Source organism: Notothenia rossii (genome assembly GCF_949606895.1).
Source record: "Notothenia rossii genome assembly, chromosome: 7".
Classification (NCBI taxonomy): Eukaryota; Metazoa; Chordata; class Actinopteri; order Perciformes; family Nototheniidae; genus Notothenia; species Notothenia rossii.
Window position 1 is genome coordinate 8683364 of NC_136905.1, and position 23317 is coordinate 8706680.

The 23317-nt window shown below is 42.0% G+C and overlaps 1 protein-coding gene across 2 annotated transcripts in view; it reads left to right on the forward strand.

The window, feature by feature from the left end:
* Positions 1-23317, forward strand: part of grik5 (glutamate receptor, ionotropic, kainate 5) — a 119234-nt gene that overhangs the window by 7223 nt on the left and 88694 nt on the right. The gene's annotated exons all lie outside the window — the stretch shown is intronic.

Sequence of the window (23317 nt, forward strand, 5' to 3'; positions counted from 1 at the left end):
AAAGAAAACGAGAGAGAGAGAGAGAGAGACATTTGGGAGATTGAAGAACAAGAGTAGAAGGAGAAATAGAGAGGAGACTATGACACAGAAAGCAACAGAGAGGAGGACACATGGAGGAGGGAGGGTGAGAAACAGAGAGAGAAAAAGGGAGTCTAGAGGGGCCGCGGAGCAGGAAAAGACCTCTGCTCCATGGGAACACTCTGATGGGTTTAGCGAGGCCCCGCTTTGTTCACACTGTTGGTCAGCCTCTCAGAATTAAGATTACTAAATAATACGATTACTGCGGCTGCACACTGATAACACGCTGCTGCCGATCCCCTTTGTCACTGTCAGAAAAGCCAGAGAAGAGAGCAGGACAGGCATATGATGGCATCAAAGGCCTGACAGTACTGAGTACATTACACTGTCACAAGGCCCTTTGCTTCACAACATGGCTTCTCTGCTTGCAGCGGAGTGAAAGAGGAAAGACATGATGTGACTTTTAATATGACAAGTGGCCATAAACAGAATGGCGCTGAGGAAAAAAAATAACTTCTCTTCAAACTGATGGATCTTGTCATCATACATTTTACTCACCTTATCTTTTCTCACGTCGTTAACTCTGTCAGCTCCCAAAAATGCGGGTCAAAACCGCTGTATGTTACCTGATTGCACATGTGTAAACATAAACCACGGCTATCCCGGTGGGATGTCTGCTCCTTATCTCGATGTTTTACACCACATCCTCTGCGTGGGCTATTTGTTTCATGTTTCCACGCTTGACAGCTTTGACACCGATTCCTGCCAAGTTGACCTTGCAGTTTAAAGTGTAATAAAAGCTGAATTCCCAGGCTGTGTAGCACATCGATACGTGTTTCTTCTGGTAGCTGATAAACGGTCTCACACCCCTCTGGAGAGGGGAAAAACTGGCAGGCAGCAGAAGCCGCTGTCCAGTCCGGCTCAGTGGAAGTAAAGTACAAGCGTCTGAAACCTCCTGCTTCCAGAGTAGTGAGCTAATGCCAGGGTTCGGCTCTGACCCCCTCCTATGAGAGAGGAAGCTTCTCCACTCTTCTCTCAGCAGGAGCAACCATTAGCCTGCAGAGCTAAAGATTAGCTTGGGACAGGAGATAGAAGATGCATTAAGTATGTGATGGTATAGTACAAGAGTGAAAAATAACAAACTAGAGCAGAGGGCGGGGGGGGGGGGGGGTTGGCACAAAACAAAATCGATGAAATATGACAGACAGCAAAAACATGTAGCTTAAAATAAGCCCCAAAGCACAGCAAGTTGGCAACCATTAAGTTCCTCTTCTGTTGCCGTGCAGCACATTTGTCATCCAGTAGAGGTTTCATGTTCATGTCATGAAGTGTCTTTGCTTCAGTGACATCATATGAACTTTGACCCGAGGCCTTCCCTACAGTCACAAAATAACTGAATGAGTCAGTGATAAGAACCAGCGCAGCTCCAGTCAAGAAGCATCCGTGTTGAACCACAGGCACTCTGCTCAGCAGGCGCAGCCATGCAGAAGCAGAAAGGCAACATGGAGATGATGTGCCAAATTACCAGTTATGTTTTTCACTCATTCACGTTCCCCCCGTTTGAAGTGCTTTTCACAACAGCAAACACTGTGTTTGAACAGTATGCTCCCATCGTTTCACTCAGCTTGGTGTAAATGATGCACACGGTTCATAAGAGAATCTTTCGTGTTGGTTTCATCCCATCGCCCCGTTTGTTACCCGTTCCTCTCAGATCAATGATCCCATCATCCCTCAGGATTTCATTCTGTAATCGCTGGTGTCGATTTTTATTTGTTTTTCAAATAGAAAATATCGTTCCTTGATTATTCTCCTCTTACTTGTTAAGGCATAACATAACACATTTCGACATTGTCTGCATTATTAAACATGTTACAGTTCTTTGTTGGGAACAGCTGCTTCCTCTGCAAAGGTGGTAAGCAGCTGTTATTTTGTTAACTGTGCTATAGAGAACCGTCTTCTCCCTGCTCTTCTAGTGTTATCTCAGGAATAGATCATTGTTACACTGTCATCAACGCTGAATCCAATATTCTCTGTGACTTGCTTCTGCTGCCGTGCCCCATGATGCCTCTTGCGTGGTCGTTCACCCCTGAAGTGTCGCAGAGAGCACCTGCTCCAAAGAGAGCCAGGCTAATTTGGGATTTGAGATCTCTTCAAACGCGGAGCAGCACTTCAGTTTCATGTGCCTTCAATCCGCCACCGCTTGACCACCAGCGCGAGGCACTGCAGCCTGCACTAAACCTTTGCTCCTCATTGCCTAATGGAGCACACAAGATGGCCCTGTTTGCTTAGCTGTTTGTCCACTCCTGCTTGCTACAGGCTAGCTAGCCTTAGGGCAGGGGTGTCAAACTTTCATCGCGGGCCACTTTCGCAAAAAGGATGCACTCAAAGGGCCGGTTGTAACTATATAAATATATAATAATATATATATATAAAATAATGTATTATATTACATTATTGCCTCTGAATTGGATTATTATCGGATAGGATAATAACTTAGTAACTACCTACGTCTGAAAGCAGAAGTCCAGGGCAAATAATTGCAAGTCTCTTCAGTGCGCATGTCACAAAACAAGATGCATTGTGGGACATGTAGTTTATGGGCAACCTGCTTCTGTCAAGTGGCATGTAACCGTATAATAAACGTATTATAATATTCTTTGCAAGCTCTTGCGGGGCCACATCAAATGAAGTCGCGGGCCGGATTTGGCCCCCGGGCCTTGAGTTTGAGACCCCTGCCTTAGGGGGAAAGGATTGAGTGTGTGTATGAGTTTGTGTGTGAGGAGGATGACAAGAGATGGACATTAGCACACACATGCCCTTTCCATAATGCGTTCCCGGCTGGGCTGTTTGGATGGCCATAAAGTGAATGCCACTAATGGCCTCTCAGTTAATGGAGTCATTAAGATTGGATTGCAAGAAGATAAAAGCAATGTGTATAATGTGTGTGAAGCGGGTGGAAGTGTTATCATTTGTACAGTATATGTGTATTGTTACTGTAAACGCTTTGTTTAAGCCTTTTCCTACTTATTTAGCGCTTCAGTAGAAACACCCAGCACAACTGAAAGCAGGCAGTGACACCGCTGCATTAGCATTAGTAGAAAAGGTCAGTATTCTGTCAGTGTAATTGTAATCCGGTCTGAGGCTCAGGTGATCAGTCCTCACGGCTCAGATATTCACAGCATTAGTGTTGCACCGCTGCCTTGTGAGAGTGCATGTGACATAGGCTGAAAGGCTTCATTTGAGGTCATCTCAGGACATACCCCCGAGAGGATATGGCAAGGCCTGGGAAAGGCATTCTGGGTAGTGTTGCGTGTTGTTTTTCATGGTGGCATGACTGCTCATTAAGTCTATGTCAATTTCTTGATTCCCACCAGAGGGTTGGCCATGTCACTGTGCTCATCATGTTTTAAAGATTCAGCTGCGGTCCAGCATGCCTCATTCACTCTTTGCAGTCAATGAAAGGCAGCCTTCAATTCACCACGAGGGAAATCTACTTTGTTGGCAGAATTCAAATGTCCTCAAATGGTAAGATGATTAGAATATAATAAACTCTTCATGACTAGCCTAGACCAACTGTTTGATTGCTAAACTTGATGGATATTCACAATGTTATTATTAACTTGGCAGAGTAAAATATAGTTACTTTTCATACACATATTTCCCACTCGCAAATCCTCACAGGTGTTTATCCGTCAAATGGTGTCAGTCTGTGTATCAGAAGATTAGAAAATAACATTCAGAGCGCATCTTTTAATCTAATCACTTACTAAGCAGGCTAAGCCCGTAGCAGGAAAAGTGAGTCACAGCAGGGGGAAGTCATTCTGCAATCACTGATCAAACCTGCCTGCAGACCCCCGAGGACACCAGAGGGGGTCAACCTGCAAAATAAGGAACAACTGATTAAAATTCATTGTTTTTTTATGTCAAGATCACATAGTGAGGGCCTTTCATATTGTTGGAGTGATTTTCGCGATCAAATATTTCATTATTAAAAGTTTTTTGAGAGCATTTTTTTTAAAGATGTCCCCCCAAAAAATCATAGTTAGACAAAGTTATTGCAGTAGTAAGGCATTGTCTTTTATTACAATGTGAGCTGACGCAGTTTTGAACTGCTTATCCACTTTTGTACAATCCTACATAATTGCTTCTGTGTGAAAAAAATGTTCAAAAGTCATCCAGGCAACGGCATTGTCAGCCTTGGTCTACTGAATCTATTTTACATTTTAATTCTACACCGTGGCACCAGTCTGCCTGACGGTGTAATAATGGCCCTCATCATGATATCTACAGGTGTCTCTTTGCACTGAGGATGATCATTAATATACGTAGGACTCTGTTAGACTCTACATCACTTCAACCTCTAACAGTATCATTAGAACCGTCACAAGCCATTTTTCCTTTAACTGACTAGGACGAAAGATGTGTTTTTAAAATGTAGTTCAATCAGAAGACACTTATTTTATTTAAAGAAACATTTATTGTCATTGCATTAAACCACATGTGTCAAACTCAAGGCCCGGGGGCCAAATCAGGCCCGTGGTGAATTTAATTTCGGCCCGCAGGATACTTTCTAATTCCTATTAGATCTGGCCCGCCGGTATATTGCACGCACACCTTCACTCCATCCTGAGGGTCTCCTCAGCTCAGAGCCCCAACATTGATCAACTTGCACCCAAGATGAGATGCCAAGTATCTGCTTGAACTAGCATCACAGAGCAGCAACCTGAGTTTAATGGATGTTTCCTTCTGCACTTTGTTTCTTGAGACAACAGGGCAGGTTTGGTTTGTTCTTTGAGGGAAATCGTTTTGAAGCTGTTGTTAGCCTGTGGGAAAATGTAATCATAAGAAATGACTCTGCAGATAGAGCCATAAGAAATGAATGCAACTGATTATTTAATGTTGTTTTTATAGGCAATCATTTAAGCTTTGTTAGTTCCAGGTTCCATTTCAATAAGTTCTGCAATAAATATTGAACCAGTCCGGCCCTCGACTAGTACCCATTTTTTTTATTTTGTCCCACTGTGTATTTGAGTTTGACACCCCTGCATTAGATGATATACATTTTAAGTCTTTGGCAATTAGACCCCAATCGTGAAATCAAATATCTTAAAGAGAAGATGCAGACTTAGTAGAATAGGAAACCCACCCTCCACATCTAAAGACTGGTGGTGATTTCTCTCAGTGATTGTGATGTTAAATGTTTGTTGTTTGTTTTTCATGTATTGTGTCTTGACATTTGTCTATGTTGATGTTGAACATGGAGCTGCTGTGATGCAAGTCAAATTTCAGACTTGATCTGATCAATAAAGTATTATCGTATGTCGTATTATCGTATCGTGATGTTCAAACCTGGATTTGATGAGGATATGGGATGAGGAGGATGCTGAAGATCTGCATTTCAAGGAGTGGATTTCTAATAAGCTCAACCTGGCCACTGGATATGATGACAGGAGGAGCATTGGGGGGAAGACGGGACCCAGCATTAACACCTGAAATGACAGCTGACTGCAGGACAGAAGAGAATAGATAATGAGCGTGATGATTGGCTCTTGGCGATCGTGGCAACATATAATTGAATATGAGGAGCCCGTTGACAGCTGAATAGATTTAGCTGAGGAGTGAATGGATGTGAAGCTAGTCTTCATGACTGAACCTGCGCTTTAGCTTCATTTGACGACGACCACCTATGTTGTGTTTAGAAGTGAGGTGAAGCAAAGTCGTGGACGTACCGAACATAAGTTTGGTGTTTAGTATTTCTAAACAAAAGAAAGTGTAGGCCTTAAAGTCTGTAATGAAAGGGAGCCTATTTTGGTGTTTTTCCCTTTCTTGTTGTTTGTTATATTACATGTTACTTGTTAGACGCTTTTATCCAAAGCAACTAACATACTCAATACTGTGGACAATCCCCACAGGAGCAATTTGGGGTGAAGTGTCTCAGGGACACAACAACATGCTGACTGCAGTGGGGTTTGAACCTGTTCTCCTCTGATCCGAACACCAACGCTCTATCCACTGCGCCACACGCCTCCTTATTTAGGTTTTTGTGTAAATGGTCTGCAAAGGATAAAATCCTGAAGTTCCCTCCAGAGGGAGTTTCTCTCCCAAACACTTCCCCCCTGCTTGAAACGCCAAGTTTGGACTACTTTGTTTACTTCTGTAACATAATGACATCACTATGTGCTGAGCTTCATAACACTTGAGCTTCTATTGGCTAGCGCTCCTACACATTGTACGTGATAGGCTAAGGGCCGGGGCATCTCTAAGCTGTTGACCAATCATAACAGAGTCTGCCAGCGAACCAATCAGATCAGACTGGGCTCTGGTTAGGTCTGCTCGATTATGGCAAAAATCATAATCACGATTATTTGGGTCAATAATTGATATCACGATTATTAAAAACGGTTATCCATGTACTTTGAAAACATCCATTTATTCAAAAACAAATGTGAACAGTATGTTTTTTACACTTTATTACCCTGAACTTTAAGTATAATTCAACTGAAAACGTTTTATTTCGATTACGTTGTTTTCGTAATCGTTGCAAGCCAAGATCGAGATTAAAATACGATTAATTGCATGTGACGGTAGTAGAGGAACTAAATGCAAATATAAAAATGTAGATAAGCCTAATACGGCTCCTTTAAGAATAAAACATCAAATGGACTTCAGTCTCACCTACATCAAATATAAAGCAAAGCCTCTTCTCTTCTAGAAGATCATTAAAGCTGCATGCAACTATTAATAATAGTGATAATTGAACATAACAGAGATCTGCGGCTTTTTGTTCGATGCGTCTTCACATAGGTTGTTTCTCAGTAGTCATTTCTGCAAGACGCTGTTCATAATTTAGTTCTGAACCAAGCATCAATAGCCCGTCTCCGCCTAGAGATAAGGAACACTTTGTGCTGTCATGAATTTTACACTGTAATCAGTTTGGTAGATAGCAAATAAATTAATCATAAGAAATATAGATTTCACTTCATTAGTCCAGGGGTTCCCGTCTCATTTCATTACTGATTTTCATCTCGACTTGATATATCTAGAGAACATGACACAGCGTTTTTCCTGGAAAACTATACATAAATGTAGATATCACTCTAGGATGTTAATGAGATCAACCGGCTGAGAGCTTTAATTTCTCGTATCATAATCCAAAAAAACATGTTTTTCTGCCTGGATTTAAAACCTGAAAAGATGCATTATGCTCCGTTCAACAAAATGGTCATTCAATTAGCGGTGTGTTGTGACCTATTGGGGACTTTTATCTCTTCAATTAGTTAGCCACCCAGGTTTTTCACAGCAAGCGTTAATGAAAACTTTAAACGAGCTCCAAAAGTGCAGCCTACTAATTTATAGCGCAATAATCCAAGGCAGGTTTATTCGTAACCTTTCAACAACAAGGCATTTCAAAGTGCTTTACATAGGGCATCAAAACAAGAGCAAAAACACACAGAAGGCTCTCCAAAAAAGACACAACATGATTTGCTGTTGATATACTAAATCAAATAGAAGATAAAAGGCAGTAGACTGCGACAAATGAAACTGCGGAATAAAAATTACCGCGTGGCTTTATTGCAACGCAAGATATGAACAACGGAAGTTTTAAGAAATAATTTAAAAGAACTGAGAGTTGGATCAGATCTTAGACTTTCTGCAAGTTTGTGATGCATAAAAACAGCCTCTTCATGTTTTGACTAGTTTCTAATGTATTTTGGCCCGAAACACTTCAGTGCTTTATGAACCATGCGTTTAATGCGTTCTAGAAATACAGTTTGACTCCCTCCTATAGGACCTTTTAGAGACAGCATCGTTGTAATAGAGGAGACTATTTGTACTGAAGATAAAAACATGGGCAATCTTTTCTAAATCCGGTTGGGACAGAAGTCTGTTCACTTTTGATATTTTCTTAGGAAGTAGGTGGCAGATTTTCTATTTGTATTTATGTAGATTTTGAGTATTTTACCGTTAGAGAGTACAGGTTAGCGCATTTCTTAAATAATTATTCCTTGGGTCCAAAGACAATTCAAACACTGCTTGTATGTAAATAGCTTTGTGTGTTGTTGTCATATTTATGGTATGATATTGTGTTGTTTTCCATATTCTGCTTTAGTGGCAGCATGTAGATATTGAACTTAAACGATACAGGGTGTAGCATGGCAAGCAGAATTTAACTAAGAAGTATCATATTGAAAAGGGAAATATTTCTTTCTTGTTGAACTGGAAAAAATAGTACGCTAGCTTTGCTCATCATAAGAATGGCTGCAATGTTATCTTGCATTTAGTGTGTTTAATACATACTATGCCATCTCTGCTTCTTAAATATAGACTAGAGACACATTTTAACCCGTGTCTCATTGTTTCCACAACACTTGTATTTTTGAATTGTGAGTGAAGAGCCTGTAATCTACTCCAAAAAATATTAACACGCGAGTCGGTTCCAGCTCTGCTGCGTCCAAACAGCGATGCAGCAGCTGATTATGGGCTCCTGCCTGATTTTAAACGGCTGAATATTTAATGGCTAAATGAAACACGATACTCCAAATGGACTCATATCATGGCATGATAACTGAGTAAAAATAATAACAACAGACATAATTCATTAACTCAATGGTGGTTTAATGAGCTTTGAATTACCACCGACGTGTGGAGGAGCTGGAAAATACGGCAGGATTTTTATTAAATTGAGGCTACGATGACAACCCCCCAGCGCTGCCCCCCTACTGCAACCACATATACAAAAATGTCAGGAAATAGTACGATATTATCTGCAACATTGCTTTTTCGGTGTGTCACCTTCAGATGAAGTCAGATGTAAAATGCGTATGATGTAAATTCCGACGCACAGGGAAGGAAGTGTTGACTGTAATTAAGCTCATATGGAGGTGAGCGTGACATTATGTAAAATTGCTGCGCCAAAGCAAAGTAAGTCTTTAAACGGTTTGACATCCTCTTGGGGGCGATGTTTTTCTGCTTCACTCAAGCTAGACAATAGCAGAACATCATCCAAGAGGCTCAGATAAACTTAAAATATGTTGTTGTCAACGCCAGAGATGGGGTCGTTACTTTACTCGTTTCTGTACTCGTTACTTTACATTACTTTTGCGTTACTCAGCAACAGCATATAGCCAAAACGTAAAACTTAGGCCTACATGTGCACACATAACAATTACTATTGCAATAAGGAAGACATAACACAAGTTAATAATGGTGACAATTCTAGTTTTTGCTGCTTGTTCGCAGTCGGCACTCACTCAAGATCATCACTGTGGGTGGGTTCGGGGGTCTTTAGCTACTAGCTTCGTGTTAGCATGTTGCTCTGCAGGTGCTTGGAGAGGTTTGATGTTGTTGTGTTTGCAGCAGTGCACCTTACCGTCACATTCCTGTCTTTTCTTCTGACAAATTTAAAATAATGGGCATACCTGGTCCACCCCTCGAAAGTTATAGCTGTTGATGTCTCTGTCTCAGTCTGCAGCTCAACCTCTGTGACAGCTGCATGTGGACAAGTCGCGCAAATGTTACGAAAATATAAACCTGCGGCGGAAATCCCTCTAGTGACTTGAAATATTTAAAATGTTTAAAGTTAGACCTATCACATTTACCAATCTTATCTACCCCTGGAACTAGCTAAACTATTTATAAATGTTTATTATTTACTGTCGTGTCGGGTCATTCATTCACTGGATCAGTGAATGAACACAGACGGGCAGTCAGGAGAGAGAGAGAGAGAGAGAGAAATAATAATGTAGTAACTACTAGTCTAGTCTCTCAAAAGGATAATCTTTATAACAGTAACGCGTTACATTACTCCGTTACTGACAAATGTAATATTATTACACCCAACTTTGGTCGCCACTCGAGTGTTACTTCATGTAATCCTCAGCGTTGTTTGACCAGTCTTTATTTCAAGTCCTCCTGAGCTGTTCTCTAGCTCAGGAATCAAAGTCTAAAGCTCGAGTAATTTATCTCGGGCTTTCCTCTGAATCTCCAAGTGCTGCTGTGATTTTTCACTTTCATCGAACCCAGAAATGTTGTAGTCCCATAAAAATAAAAAGCTTATAGTGTGCATACACACAAGGAGATGACGATGAGCTTGTTGTTTTGCATGTGTGAGCATAGGCATACTGTACTTAATATATGGACATTTGATTTAGCCTGTGTGTGTAGGCTACCATGCTGTTTAACATAAATGTTCCATAGGCATCTTTTCCATCTGTGTGAGCTTCTGTCTGTGTGAGAGATCTGTCAGGAGCCGTATTGTGTCGCCCGTGTGTGTTTTTATAATTCCTGTGAATTTGATTTATAATGAATCCTGTGGGGGGGCTTCATGTGTGCGTTCTGCCGTGTTCGTGATCAATGTATTGTGTTACTATCATGCTGAGAGGCACAAACGATTTCAGATTGCTCGAGAGACAGTCTTTGATCTGAAGGTAAAACAGGCGGAGAGAGCAGATCCACACAGGTGATACCAGTCTATTAGCACCTGCAGTCTGCCTCAGCTTTTTGTGCACTGGATGGCAGTGACCTATAATGGGATTGCATTATTATAGGAAGAGTAATGCACCTAGTCATGCGGCATGCCAGGTGACGAGGCATAACGTTTTTGACCGTGCTCATGGCTGTGTCCATCTCAGAACCCAATTTAAGGTTCTAGTTTCCACACATAGAGCTGTCCATGGCCAAGCCCCCGCCTATATTAACGACCTTATCCACGCTTACAGGACAACCCGGGCCCTGAGGTCCTCCGAGCAAGGCCTCTTAAGGGTGCCCCGAACCAGGTTAAAAACTAAGGGGGACTGTGCCTTTGAGGCGGTGGCCCCAAGGCTATGGAATGAACTCCCCCAGAAAGTGAGAGCCTCTGGGTGTTTCTCAATGTCGAGGACGCTTCCTTGGTAGGACATGTGTTCCGAGTCACTTCCTTCAGAAGCTAGGCAAGAATCCTTCCTCGCATTCGGAAAAACGAAGAGTGGAACAGGCGAGCAAGTGTACAGGTGTGCGTCAGATTAGAGGCCCTGCCTTACATTTTCCGCCACAGATTTTGGGAAATTGGTCCGTCCGCAAAGCATTGTGGGGATTTTAAGACCGCGGAGGATACACATGTGCAGCCTCGAAATTTCTCGCTACGAAGGACGCTGGGCTCGGTAGAATTCCAAGGAGCCTGGAAATTGGAACAGTCCTTCGGCGGAACTCGATGACATAGCATCCTTGAAGTAGTGGCTCTGGAGCATCCTTCCTTGACATTGAGAAACACCCTCTGTCTCAGTGGAGATTTTGAAGAGGCAGCTAAAGACTCACCTTTTCCAACAGGCTTTTGGGGCGTCGGAGGAGGTGAGTTTGTAGCTGTCCTAATTTGGTGTTTTATCCTATATTTTACTCGCTGTGTTTTATGCCTTTTATTCTACATTTTATAGTTTTATTTTGTATTGTGTACTGTCTGTAAAGCACTTTGTACATCCATGTTGAGAAGGGTGCTATATAAATAAAGTTTTACTTACTTACTTACTTACATGGCATCTGCAGGTAGCTTAGCGGTAGCTTAGCTTTTGTTAGGCTACCTAACTGGGTCTTTGATTATTACATGGATGTTACATGGATGCAGAAAACGTTGCTAATGTGTAGGCAATAAATCAAACAGAAAACAGCAAAGGTAAACGTCTGGACATTGTAATTGATTGTTGCATTATTTATCCCATACCTGCTGCATACGTCAGCAACATTTATCAACATAGCAGCATCACCCCAACAAAAAGACGCTGCAAAAATAATTTAAGAAAGTTAAAGGATTACTCAGGAACATATTGTGTGTCTTACTTTAAAGTTGTGAGATTAACATTGTTAAGCTTTGGGTAGCTGTTTGTGGATTTGGAATAGATTGGAGGTATTATATATCAGATGTTTTATTGACTTGATTTTCTTTAATGTCATCAAACAATCATCTCTAATCTTTATCAACCTACATACAGTACAGTGTAATTGTATATATTATGTATTACTTGATTTAGAAACCACACTGATGGGGAGTAAACCAAAGCAGTAAAGCCAAAACAATGAGATAAAACATGCTCATACGCTCTTTTGAGCTGAGGAGAAGTGCAGAGTTTGGTGATAATGAAAATGTTCTCTTTCCCTTGACATACGGCAGATTTAACGGTACAGTTAGGAATAATCTGCATAATAATGAAGACAAAGAAGTTGGTCTTTTAATTCACGTATATCCTGGTGAAAATCCAGATAGATCCCAGATAGCTGATTAGCCGCCTTATGTTTCCCCAGTGAAGATTCATTGTTTACCCGACAATGTCAGACCTTTGCCTACACTGACAAATGAGGACAAAACGTACCAATATAATTTCACTGCCTGAAGATTTGTGTAACCCCAGCCCCTGATATCACCATTTTCCAATTTCGCCAACCAGTCTCAATGGGACATAATCAGTCGCAAGCGGTTTGCCGGTGGCACTTCCCTGTGATATCCTGTCCACGATAATAACAACGGCACCTCATAAGGGGATAACCCGCCCTATTGCTCAATGGATTTACATAGAGCAGGTAATCATTGTGACCGCAGGCTATCTTTGACTGATGGTGTGTGTCAACACATGCAGCCTTTGTTTTCATTCGGCAATCATGCCTTACGAGCCCACGCTGCAGCGAGATCAATGTACAGTTCGGAGGTCTGAATGTGTGTGTGGTACCTGTGGTCCATCATCTTTGTTGCTGCCATGCATTCATCTCACTCAGTGTGGCTGTGAAACATAGGACTCTTTCCCAAAGGACCGTTCCATTACAACAGAAACCTGATTTACTCCACCAGGGCTTTGATATTAAAACACTGTCGTGCAATAATAGGTTAAAGAGAAAACCCAAATTCAGAAATATGCTAATGAATGGTAGTGTGTGTGTGTACAACCGTGTCCTCCGAGGCTTCTGTAGTGAGGGGATGTTGGAGGCAGGGGGGAGGAAGTGTGGGGGGATGAGAGGAGATAGGAAGCGATAGCTCAGCAGAAAGGTGTAAAGTCCTCCAGCAGCTAGTTAATCTGCAAGGTTTAGTTGTGGCTGGTTTTCTTCGGGCTCTCATGGAGGAAGGCAGAAGTTCTTTTGGGCTCACCTTTCAAGGCGCTCGGGCCACAGCCACAGGGGGGAACCCAAACACATCGATTAGCCGTCAGTAAGGGAGGAAAGGGGGGGGCGGGGGCAGACGTTCTCCCACCCTATCCTCCCCTCTCTCTCCACCTCGTCCTGCTTTCTCACGGGAACGTACAATTGCAGCGGAGGGAAAATTGAGGATGGAAGGAAAACAATCAAAAGTGACACGAGAGAAAAATGAGGAGAGTGTGTTGAGCGAGAACAATTGACAAAAAAGAAAGACAGGAATCAAAAAAACACGCAAGCCCTGAACAGCCGTGTTTTGTTTTGCTCTGATCAGAAGCCAAAATCTCAGAGCAAACTGGTGTGTGTGTGTGTGTGTGTGTGTGTGTGTGTGTGTGTGTGTGTGTGTGTGTGTGTGTGTGTGTGTGTGTGTGTGTGTGTGTGTGTGTGTGTGTGTGTGTGTGTGTGTGTGTGTGTGTGTGTGTGTGTGTGTGTGTGTGCACGGCAGCTGCTGTGTTTATCTGTATGAAAGCTCTACGGTAAATAAAGCTAGAGTTCTGGCAGGGAGACAGGTGCAGCAGGCTGGGCCAAAGGAGAGCTACTGTAACTCAGGAAGAGAGGAAGGGTGAGAGGAGGAGAGCAACTCGCATGAAAGTGCCAACCGGACAATCTTTGAAGTGGCACATATTGGCATATCATGAATAAACATGATCAGTGTTTTCTTTGGAGCGAGGCACAGCTCAAGGTGTGAGGCTCATTAGAGACCAAGAGGCCATGTGGATGGAAATAACTGTGGCTGAGATCATTTAATGCATCGGGAAGTGCTGCGAGTTTATCCGCTGGTATTTATCATTTTTTACCCTCGTCGTTGGGTAATCGTGCATGCACTGATGAAAAAGAATGGAGTCCCTAATTACAAAGAAAATCCCAGAAAGCCAGAGTGCACCATGTAGACATGAAACATCTGAGATCATATAACCTACACCAATTATGTTGTCGACTGCTTAATGATACTATTTTGTCAGTTTGTTTATTAAGCTAAACATTAACCTCTACAGATTCATTGTCATGTCTCTTTCTCAGGATAGGTATTCAATTTTTACCGGAAACAAAGTGATGATAATATCTATTACCGTTGATAATCAACGCGTAAATTACACATGTCTCCCTCCTCTTCCCCCCCCAATAATAACTCATCTATAGGCACTTGAAATATTAACTCAGTGCTCCCCCAAGGCTGAACATATGAACCAGCACATACTGTATACGCCCGGGCAGCCGTGGTGTGATTAGAAACCCTGCCTGGTGAACTGCTAATACTCTCAGTGCAGTTTGATAACCTCCAGTCTGGCAGGCTTCTGGTTATGAATAACCCACCAACCCTCCCCCTCATAACTCAGGATGAAAAACACACTTCCAGCTGACTTTCCTTCAATGTTGAATGCTGTGCGCTGTAAGTTGTTTTTCTTGCTAACTGAATACATGTCACAACATATAGGGTTCATCTAAAAGCATTAGGGGAATCAGTAACAGCCCTTAAGTCTTTCTGAGGCGGATCTGTGCAAAGATTAAGCAACATCGTTTAAAGGGAGACGGGAGGGGAAATGTGTTTTGGTTTTATAGGCGTGTGACAGCTCCTCCATAATAGTGAGCTAATCCTTTTTATACAGTGTGTGTCTGTCTCCTCTTTCCAACACACATCCAAACACGTACACAAATGCGGTGAAAGAAGAATTCAAATGCTTTTCTTAAGTAAAAGTAGTAATACGAAAGTTTGATTATACTTTGATTTAAGTAAGAGACCTTTAATTAAAATAGCAAACTTCGGTAAAGTATGTATGCAAATACTGGATTTAAATTATGAATATATTATTTCCTTCATAGCTTTAATGTTGCAGCTAATTCCTGATACTATGAATAAGTTATTAGTTTAATTAAATTGCCATTATTACCAATCAAAATCTGCAATAAAACTTGTTATCTTGTCAAATAAATGTAGTAGACCAAGAAGTACAATATTTATTTCCGAAATGTATTGTAGTACAAGTATATCAAATTAACTAATTATGGAAACACTCTGGTTAATCACCTCAAAGTTGTACTGTCCTTGAAGAAATGTACATAGCTACATTCTACTGCTGACTACACACGAACAAACACACACACACACACACACACACACACACACACACACACACACACACACACACACACACACACACACACTAAACACATAAACACAACAGGACATAAACACACATCGCAGCAGTCTTGGCTGAGCTGATGAACGAGAGATCTTTGAACTGTTAATAATTTCTCGTCGTGTTTCATCATTTCAACTTGACATCTGTCAAAACTGCTCAGGCCATCGTGGCCAAATAAATGTCTGCGAAGACCCTGGCCAGAAACTATTACCCCGGTCATGCTTGCGGCTAAGGTGCTAAAGGAAAATGTGTACGGCCATTCCTGGCACGGCACTACAAGCTCTTTAGACACCGAATTGACTCATAAGTGCTAATGACAGGTGTCCGATTGCGTTTGGTTTGCGGTGTGCAAACACAGCCAAACTCCTGCCATCGCTAGCGTCAAGCTCTACGCTGTTCAAATATTCTGTAGCATGAGGTACCTTATCTTTTGCGGCGCACTTGTTCAACTCATTAAAAATTAATTGATATGTGACATTTGATATCCATTGTTGAATCACTTTAATGACATTGATGTGACAGACTCAATTTAGCCAGTTAGGCCACATCAGAGTAAGAAGTCATTTCGTCCTTCCCGTCATTATCTTCCTCATCACACCCTCTCATTGCACACACCAATTAAAACGGATTAACCTCCCATCCAGTTTGCCCCTTTCTGCCACCAAATTGTTGTGTCATTTGTTGAGCATCACGACGGCTGCCCCGGCTCACTCTTTGTTTTCCTCTCTCACGGGCTGTCGAAAGTAATAATTGTGTTTCTTGCGGTGTGATAATGCGGGGCTCTCTGTTCCGTTCGGGTCCGTATTGAAGTCTCGCCGCTGTCCCTCTGCAATGGCTGTCTCCTTTTGTATCTGAGAAGCTGATGCTATCTCCCTCCCCCAGGGAATTTCCTCCCCTATTGCTCACTTTCTCAACTTTCAATATTTCCTCTCCGGCTTCACTATTTCCTCCCGGTATCTCGTCTTCGCCGCTACATTTCCTCCATCTTGCTTCCTCTCCATACTCTCCTGCCTTGTTCTTTTTTTCTTCTCTGTCACACTCTTATCTGTCCACTTCGATCGCTCTCTTCTGTCTCACTTTGCTCTGTATCCAAAAGACCCTTTGCATGTCTCTGGCCAGGAAGCATCCGAGTGTAACCCGCTAAATTGGAATGTAATGGTGAGGCAACACACACACGCATGAGGAACTCTTGAGTTAATGGACAATTTACCTCACCTCATTGTTATAGCCCTTACATTCATTAAGCTCCCTCAGCCTTGCTTTATCTTTCTCTCTCCTTTAGTCCTTCGTTCTGTGCTATCTTTCTCTGCCCGTGTTGCCTTTCGTTGGCATTTCTTTTCATTGTGTCCGACCTGTGTGTTTCCTGTGGCTCTGGTGTTTGCCTTTTCCCTTTCCCGCTCTCTTTCCCCCTCCGGCTCGAGCTGCCTGGTTCCTGCAGCCCGCTGGAGTAAATGGTAAAATAATGGCAACAGCCAGCCATAAATCAACCCAATTGAAAAACATCACTATTACAGTATAGTCTCTTTCTCTGCCTCATCTGTTCCTCTCTGTGACCTTCACCTTTGTTCCACGAGGGAACGAGGGAGGGTAAGGACGACTGCTGGCAATTGTTGTGGGGGAAAACAATGGCTTCCAGAGAAGGTGAAGGGAAAATAAATTGTGTGTGTTCAGTTGTTTACTTCGGAAAATGTGATCCAGTCTCTAAGCTGTGACTGGTGTGTGGTGTGTGCTCTGCCCTGACCACGAGCTCAGAGGAGAAGCCTCATGCAGAAGGAAGAATATCCTTGTGTCAGCACTTCTGCAATCCGTGTGTGTGTGTGTGTGTGTGTGTGTGTGTGTGTGTGTGTGTGTGTGTGTGTGTGTGTGTGTGTGTGTGTGTGTGTGTGTGTGTGTGTGTGTGTGTGTGTGTGTGTGTGTGTGTGTGTGTGTGTGTGTGTACACGTATGCATTACAGGCTTAAGGGGGGGAAGAGAAAAAATGCGTCACAGTGTGAAAGAAAGCGCATAATGGCAAAAAGAAAGAAAGGAGTGATAGTGAGAGATAATCACGGTGGTGATACATTTGCAACAGTGATGGAGAGTGACGTGATGCATTAAATATAAAATGACATACATATTTTAGACGCACACGTCTTCTATCTATAATCATTCCTGAATGCAAATGCAATGACACACACACACAGCCACACACACACACACACACACACACACAGCCACACACACATACACACACACAAACACACACACACACACACACACACATACACACATACACACATATTTAGTTACAGCAGCTGATTGCAGGCAACTGTGCGTTGTTCAATCTTTATTGGACCAATAAAATAGGAGCCGGCGTCAGTCAGCATGTCTGGGTTTGGTTGCTGTGGTGACGCTTGCAAAGGTCCAAAGCAGAAAGCAGTGATGGAGGAAGCTTTAAGATGTGTTACTTAAACAATAGCATAAATAACAGACAACATGGTTATATCATGATAAAATATAAAGATATGTAAGATATCAAATTCACGTTTCATCTTACTTACATTTTCAGTTGCTATTTGTTCACCAAATATATCTAAAAATATCTTCTGAGATTATTCATTTTACTCTAAATTATATGTTGGTGAATCGGTCACTCGCAGCGGTAAAATACTACCTTTTGAAAAGCAAATTGAACGTTCACTTAGCGTCCCCCCACTGCTACTCCGTCAAGCTGTCAAAGCCACCCTTGAGAAATATGATCAAGTTTTTGGAGCGTAGCATAGAATTACTTCCGCTTGTTGATGATGTACTGTACATTGCTAATGGGAAATCTGCAGGTATTCATGTAGAAACGCTACCCTTTAGAAACACATATTTTCTCAATCTCTCTGGATAAAAACCATCACTAATAAACACAACCACAACGTTCAACCCGAAGAAAAAAAGATCTGAACTGATTGTAGTGACGATCCATGGAGCCGTATTGTTTTTGGACCTCGGTCAGATTTGACTATCAACTTTATTTATTTATTTATATAGCAGATTTTTAAAACGATTTTTGGTCGAGCCAAAGTGCTGTACATACATACAGTAAAAATACTTTGCAATAAGGACACTTTGCAACAAATACAACAGCACAGTTTGTGCAGAATATCAGTATGGGAAAACGACCTTTGACCCTCACATCGTACAAGGAAAAACTTCCAGAGAAACCCCACAGTTTAAAGGGGAAAATGGGAGAAACCTCAGGGAGAGCAACAGAGGAGGGATCCCTCTCCCAGGACAGACAGACGTGCAATAGATGCCGTGTGTAAATCGAAGAGATAATACATTTTACAGCGTAGGTAGACCAAATGTTTAGAAATGCATGTGTCTATAATAAGAAGATGAATCTACGAGGATGTCAACAGTCCTGTGGGAGCCATCATGGAAGTGGTATGATGAGAGTCAGGCAGGACCGCAGAGACAGGTTCAGCCACGACTCGAAGTCCAGGACTCAGATCCAGGACTCAGGATTGAGGATCCAGGACACAGGATCCAGGACTCAGGATCCAGGACTCAGGACACATGACTCAGGATCCAGGACTCAGGACCGCAGAGACAGGTTCAGCCACGACTCGAAGTCCACGACTCAGGATAGAGGATCCAGGACACAGGACTGACGGCACTTGTCTCTATAGCATGTTTTAAATTGAAGTTGACTGAAGTCCTTACCACCAGCTGCTCTCACAGTAATAAGTAATGCACCTTTCTTACTGTCCTGATGTGCACAATGCAGTGACTGCTCTTTCGTCTTTTGTTTTCTTAGTTATCAAATCAAATCAAGTTTTATTTATATATCATATGAAAACCTCTGTATTTGATATGTTTGTGTTATGTGTAACGTTGCTGCCTTCTTGTCCAGGTCAGCATTGCAAATGAGATTCTATCTCAATGCTTTTATCTGGTTGAATAAAGGTTAAATCAAAATAAAATAAAAAAGGACCACAGCTATGATTGGCTTGTCTGCATTTTAGGGGTGCGTCTCATTGGAGGGTCTTGAAGTGGACGTTTTTCAATTCAAATCCAAGAAACAGTCACTAATGAAAGACAAAGACAGTTCCTACCAACCAAAGCACATACTATAGAACTCAAAATGTATTCCCATAAAAGATGGACGCATCCTTACAGACTCCCAGAGTAAAGGCCAGGCTGCGCTGAGGTGCTGACGGCTGTCATGTTAATACGCCACGAGGCTGGAGAGTTGGGTTGCTACCAGCAGGAAGAGTTGGAGGAGAGACGTGGGAAACAAAAACTTTGAATTATTTATCCGGCTCTTTTACAAACAGTGCCATCTAATCCGTCAAAGCGATTACTGTAAGTGCATGAGAAGCTTTTTATTTATCTTTGTGAAGCACTTGTGAAATGATCCATGACACTTAACAATATGGCACAGGAAAACAAGTAGCTGCATGATTAACGAATTCCTAATGAGTGGTTCCTTAATAACTCTGATTCAAGAAGTATATAATAGATAATGATGTGGAGATACTGTATTAATGAATCAGCTCATAAATATTTGTGAATCGGAATGACGACAAATGTCTTCATGAGTCGTTCCTTATTAACTCTGAGTCAGCTGAGCGGCACAAACTTAGTAACGGCTCATTAATTACTAATGACTTCATCATTTGTTTTGATTTTTGGTCATGGCCATCTGGGTGTCGACCGTTGCGATAGAGCGGGGCAGGGATGACGTATTTACCCAGAAGTAAGCTGCGCATGAGTTCCCTCGACAAAAAAGCGATGGGATTTTTCCATAGGATTTTGGAAAATAGCTCGAAATAAGGTCTGTGGAAAACGAACCTGTTTGATAAATGCACGTTTTGTTCAGCCGGATAATATCCACATGTCTACCCTACTTTTATAATTTTCGAAACATAAATCTAGTCGCCACAAGCAAAATGCTAACGTTACGCTATTAACAAACTACAGCAGGGTCGCTGCTTCAACGTCACGCCAACTTAAGATCCATATTCAAACATACAGATTCTAAATGGTACAAGTTGAAGCGTTTGTTTGAACAGTTTGCAGGAGGCAGGTACTTGCTTTCAAGCAGAACAGGGCAAACAAACTTAGAGGAGTGTTTACGTGTTCGGCGTAATGACGTACAACGGCCTGGACAACTTCTGTAGTCCTATTCAGCCACATGTTAACAACCATCGTTTTTCAGACACGTAAACTCTTCAGAAGTCACCAGTGGGGTCACTGCTGATGTTTTTAATGTCGTAGAACAAAACGTGATCCGTCTCTTAAATGTGTTTCAACCACAGACATTATTTCCAGCTATTTTCCAAAATCCTATGGAGAGATCCCATTGGCTCTGAGACGAGGGAACAGGAAGTGGTGAAATGCTAACTCACTTCCTGGTTTTAGGACTCGTCACTGCACCACTCTATTGCTGGACATCTAGTTGATTATTCTACACGTGATTTTGCATAAATATTGTGACACATATAGTGTATTTACAGGTCTCGAAAACTACTGACCTGACCAAAGCAAAAAGAGTAGAACACATCACCCCAGTACTCAGGTCCCTGCACTGGCTACCAGTAACTTACAGAATCGATTTTGAAATGATATTGTTAACTTATAAAGCATTAAAGTGTTCGGGACCCCAATATATGTCTGACATGCTGTCCTGTTACGAGCCCCCCAGAGCTCTGAGATCATCCGGGGCGGGCTTACTCATTGTTCCCCGGCTCAGAGCCAAACACGCCGAAGCTGCTTTTAGTTTTTATGCTCCAAATGGAACAAACTTCCAATAACCCTGAGGTCTTCACCAACGCTGAGTTCTTTTAAGTCGAGGCTAAAAACACTACTTTTTACAGCTGCTTACCCAGAAGCCTTTGTTTTAACTTGTTTTAGCACTTACCGTATTTACAATGTCGTTGTAAAGCACTTTGAATTGCCTCTGAGTCTGATATGTGCTATATAAATAAACGTACCTTACCTTAAATATTAATATGTGAGAATAATATCCTGTTATTTAATCAAACCGGCTGGAATACAGAGTTTTTGGTGGAGATGTATTCCTACGCAATGAATGAACAGAAGGGGAAGAGAGGCCCTCCTGTGTAAATTATAGTAGGTTGATGAGATGAAGATGAGGGGTGTTTAGACGGGGGAGAGAGGGAGTGAGGGAGGGGCAGATTGAAGCTTCCCCTGGTGATCATCAAGAGGGAAGGCTGATGATAGGATAAAGATACATACAGCGGGGGGGGGGGGAAGGGAACAGGGAAGGAAGTGATGGAGGATGTGTCCTCTATGCAGCGGTGTGGTCTTCTCTAACCCCTACGGCTCTGTCTTCTCGATCTCCATCCCTTAATCAAGACGAAGAACAAAGATATGCATGTTATTAAAAATCGGGCCCGTCAAAGAGAGCAACGGAGCAAGGGGAGAGAAATAAATAAATAATGGCATAGTGGAGTATAAATATAGTGATATCCTCCAGGCATGTTCTATGTATCCCTCTCTTCTCCTCGACCATTAAGGAATTCTTCTCTCTGTTGATTTTCATCGTCTGGCTATGTCTCCACGTCCCATCTGTATTTTAGTGCCGGCTTCTAACTCTCATTGCTATGCCTCTCTTCTGTGACTGGCTCTGTCTCAAAATCTTATTAGCTTTGTTCTCATTCCCTGCCTCTCACCTGGTCCTCGTGTTTTCTCTCCCTCCTTCATCAAACCCTTATTTCTTGTGATGTCAAACTAATCACTCGATTCTCCTTCCTCTCGCCGTCCCTCTGTGGCGTGAAAGCGATTATGGTGGATGTCGCACGAGGTGGTGTGTGTGTGTGTGTGTGTGTGTGTGTGTGTGTGTGTGTGTGTGTGTGTGTGTGTGTGTGTGTGTGTGTGTGTGTGTGTGTGTGTGTGTGTGTGTGTGTGATGTTGATCATGCATGTGAAAGGACAGGTGAAAGGTGAAACATGGTCGTCTCTTATCTGCAGTATTTAGAGGCGGATGTGTTGCCGTTGTGTAGCACAAAACGGAATAATACAATATGTACAGCCCGGGATAATTAGAGCTAGTGTCATAGAGCACACGGCACACTTAATTACCTCACATGCTTTTCTCATACTTTAATGTTTAAAGGGCAAGTTTATTCATATAGCACATTTCCACAACGTGAAATTGTTGGCATTTCAAAGTGCTTTACAAAAAAATATGAAAAGCTATAAGCCATTATAACCGTACATTATAAGCAATATAAGAGTCATTAAAAAGCTAAAAGAATAAAAACTTTAAACGCTCAAAGAGAATAATTGCAGTGAAAAATACATAATAAAACTTACAGTGAAGTGTACGATAATAATAGTTTTAGGATTTAATTAGAGGCAGCGGAAAATAAAAGTCTTCAGCTTTGATTTAAAAGAAGAAAGTCTAAAGCTGTTTCCCTCTTCGATACAATATGTTATTTCTAAGCTGGATTGATTTAGTCGTTTATGCACACCGGTACTGAAAACATTTACTGAAGCCGTTTCTGAGCGTGCTGTTGACGCACACGGACCCAAAAAGCTATGCACTCACTTGAAAACGACTTCCTGTAAAGCAGTGAATACATTTTTCTCAGCATCACAACCCCCCAAAATGACTCATTGTATTACCAGAACCCATTAGGTCCAGTAAGATTTGGAAAGTCTAGAGGAACCATTTGATTGAATTGTCTTATCTCATTATTGTGTTTGGGAAGCCAACAGGAAGTCAGCCAGCAGAAGCTTTCGACCGGTACGTCTAAAAATGCGGGAAACTTAGGGACGCACAGAGAGACTTTTTTGGCACATCCATTAAAATAGCCACTTTAATTGGTATGAATGGGGCGCCATCTTTCCATCTAGTTTCCAGTTCTGCCTAATAAATCCGTGTGATGTACACTACTCTCAATTCAATGCACAAAAGAAATGGAGGCGTCGAATAGACAATGCATCTTCTCTTGTAAGAACAAATAAAAGAGTCCATTTTAACAAAAGCTTCCTGCTGGAGCAAAAGGCACGG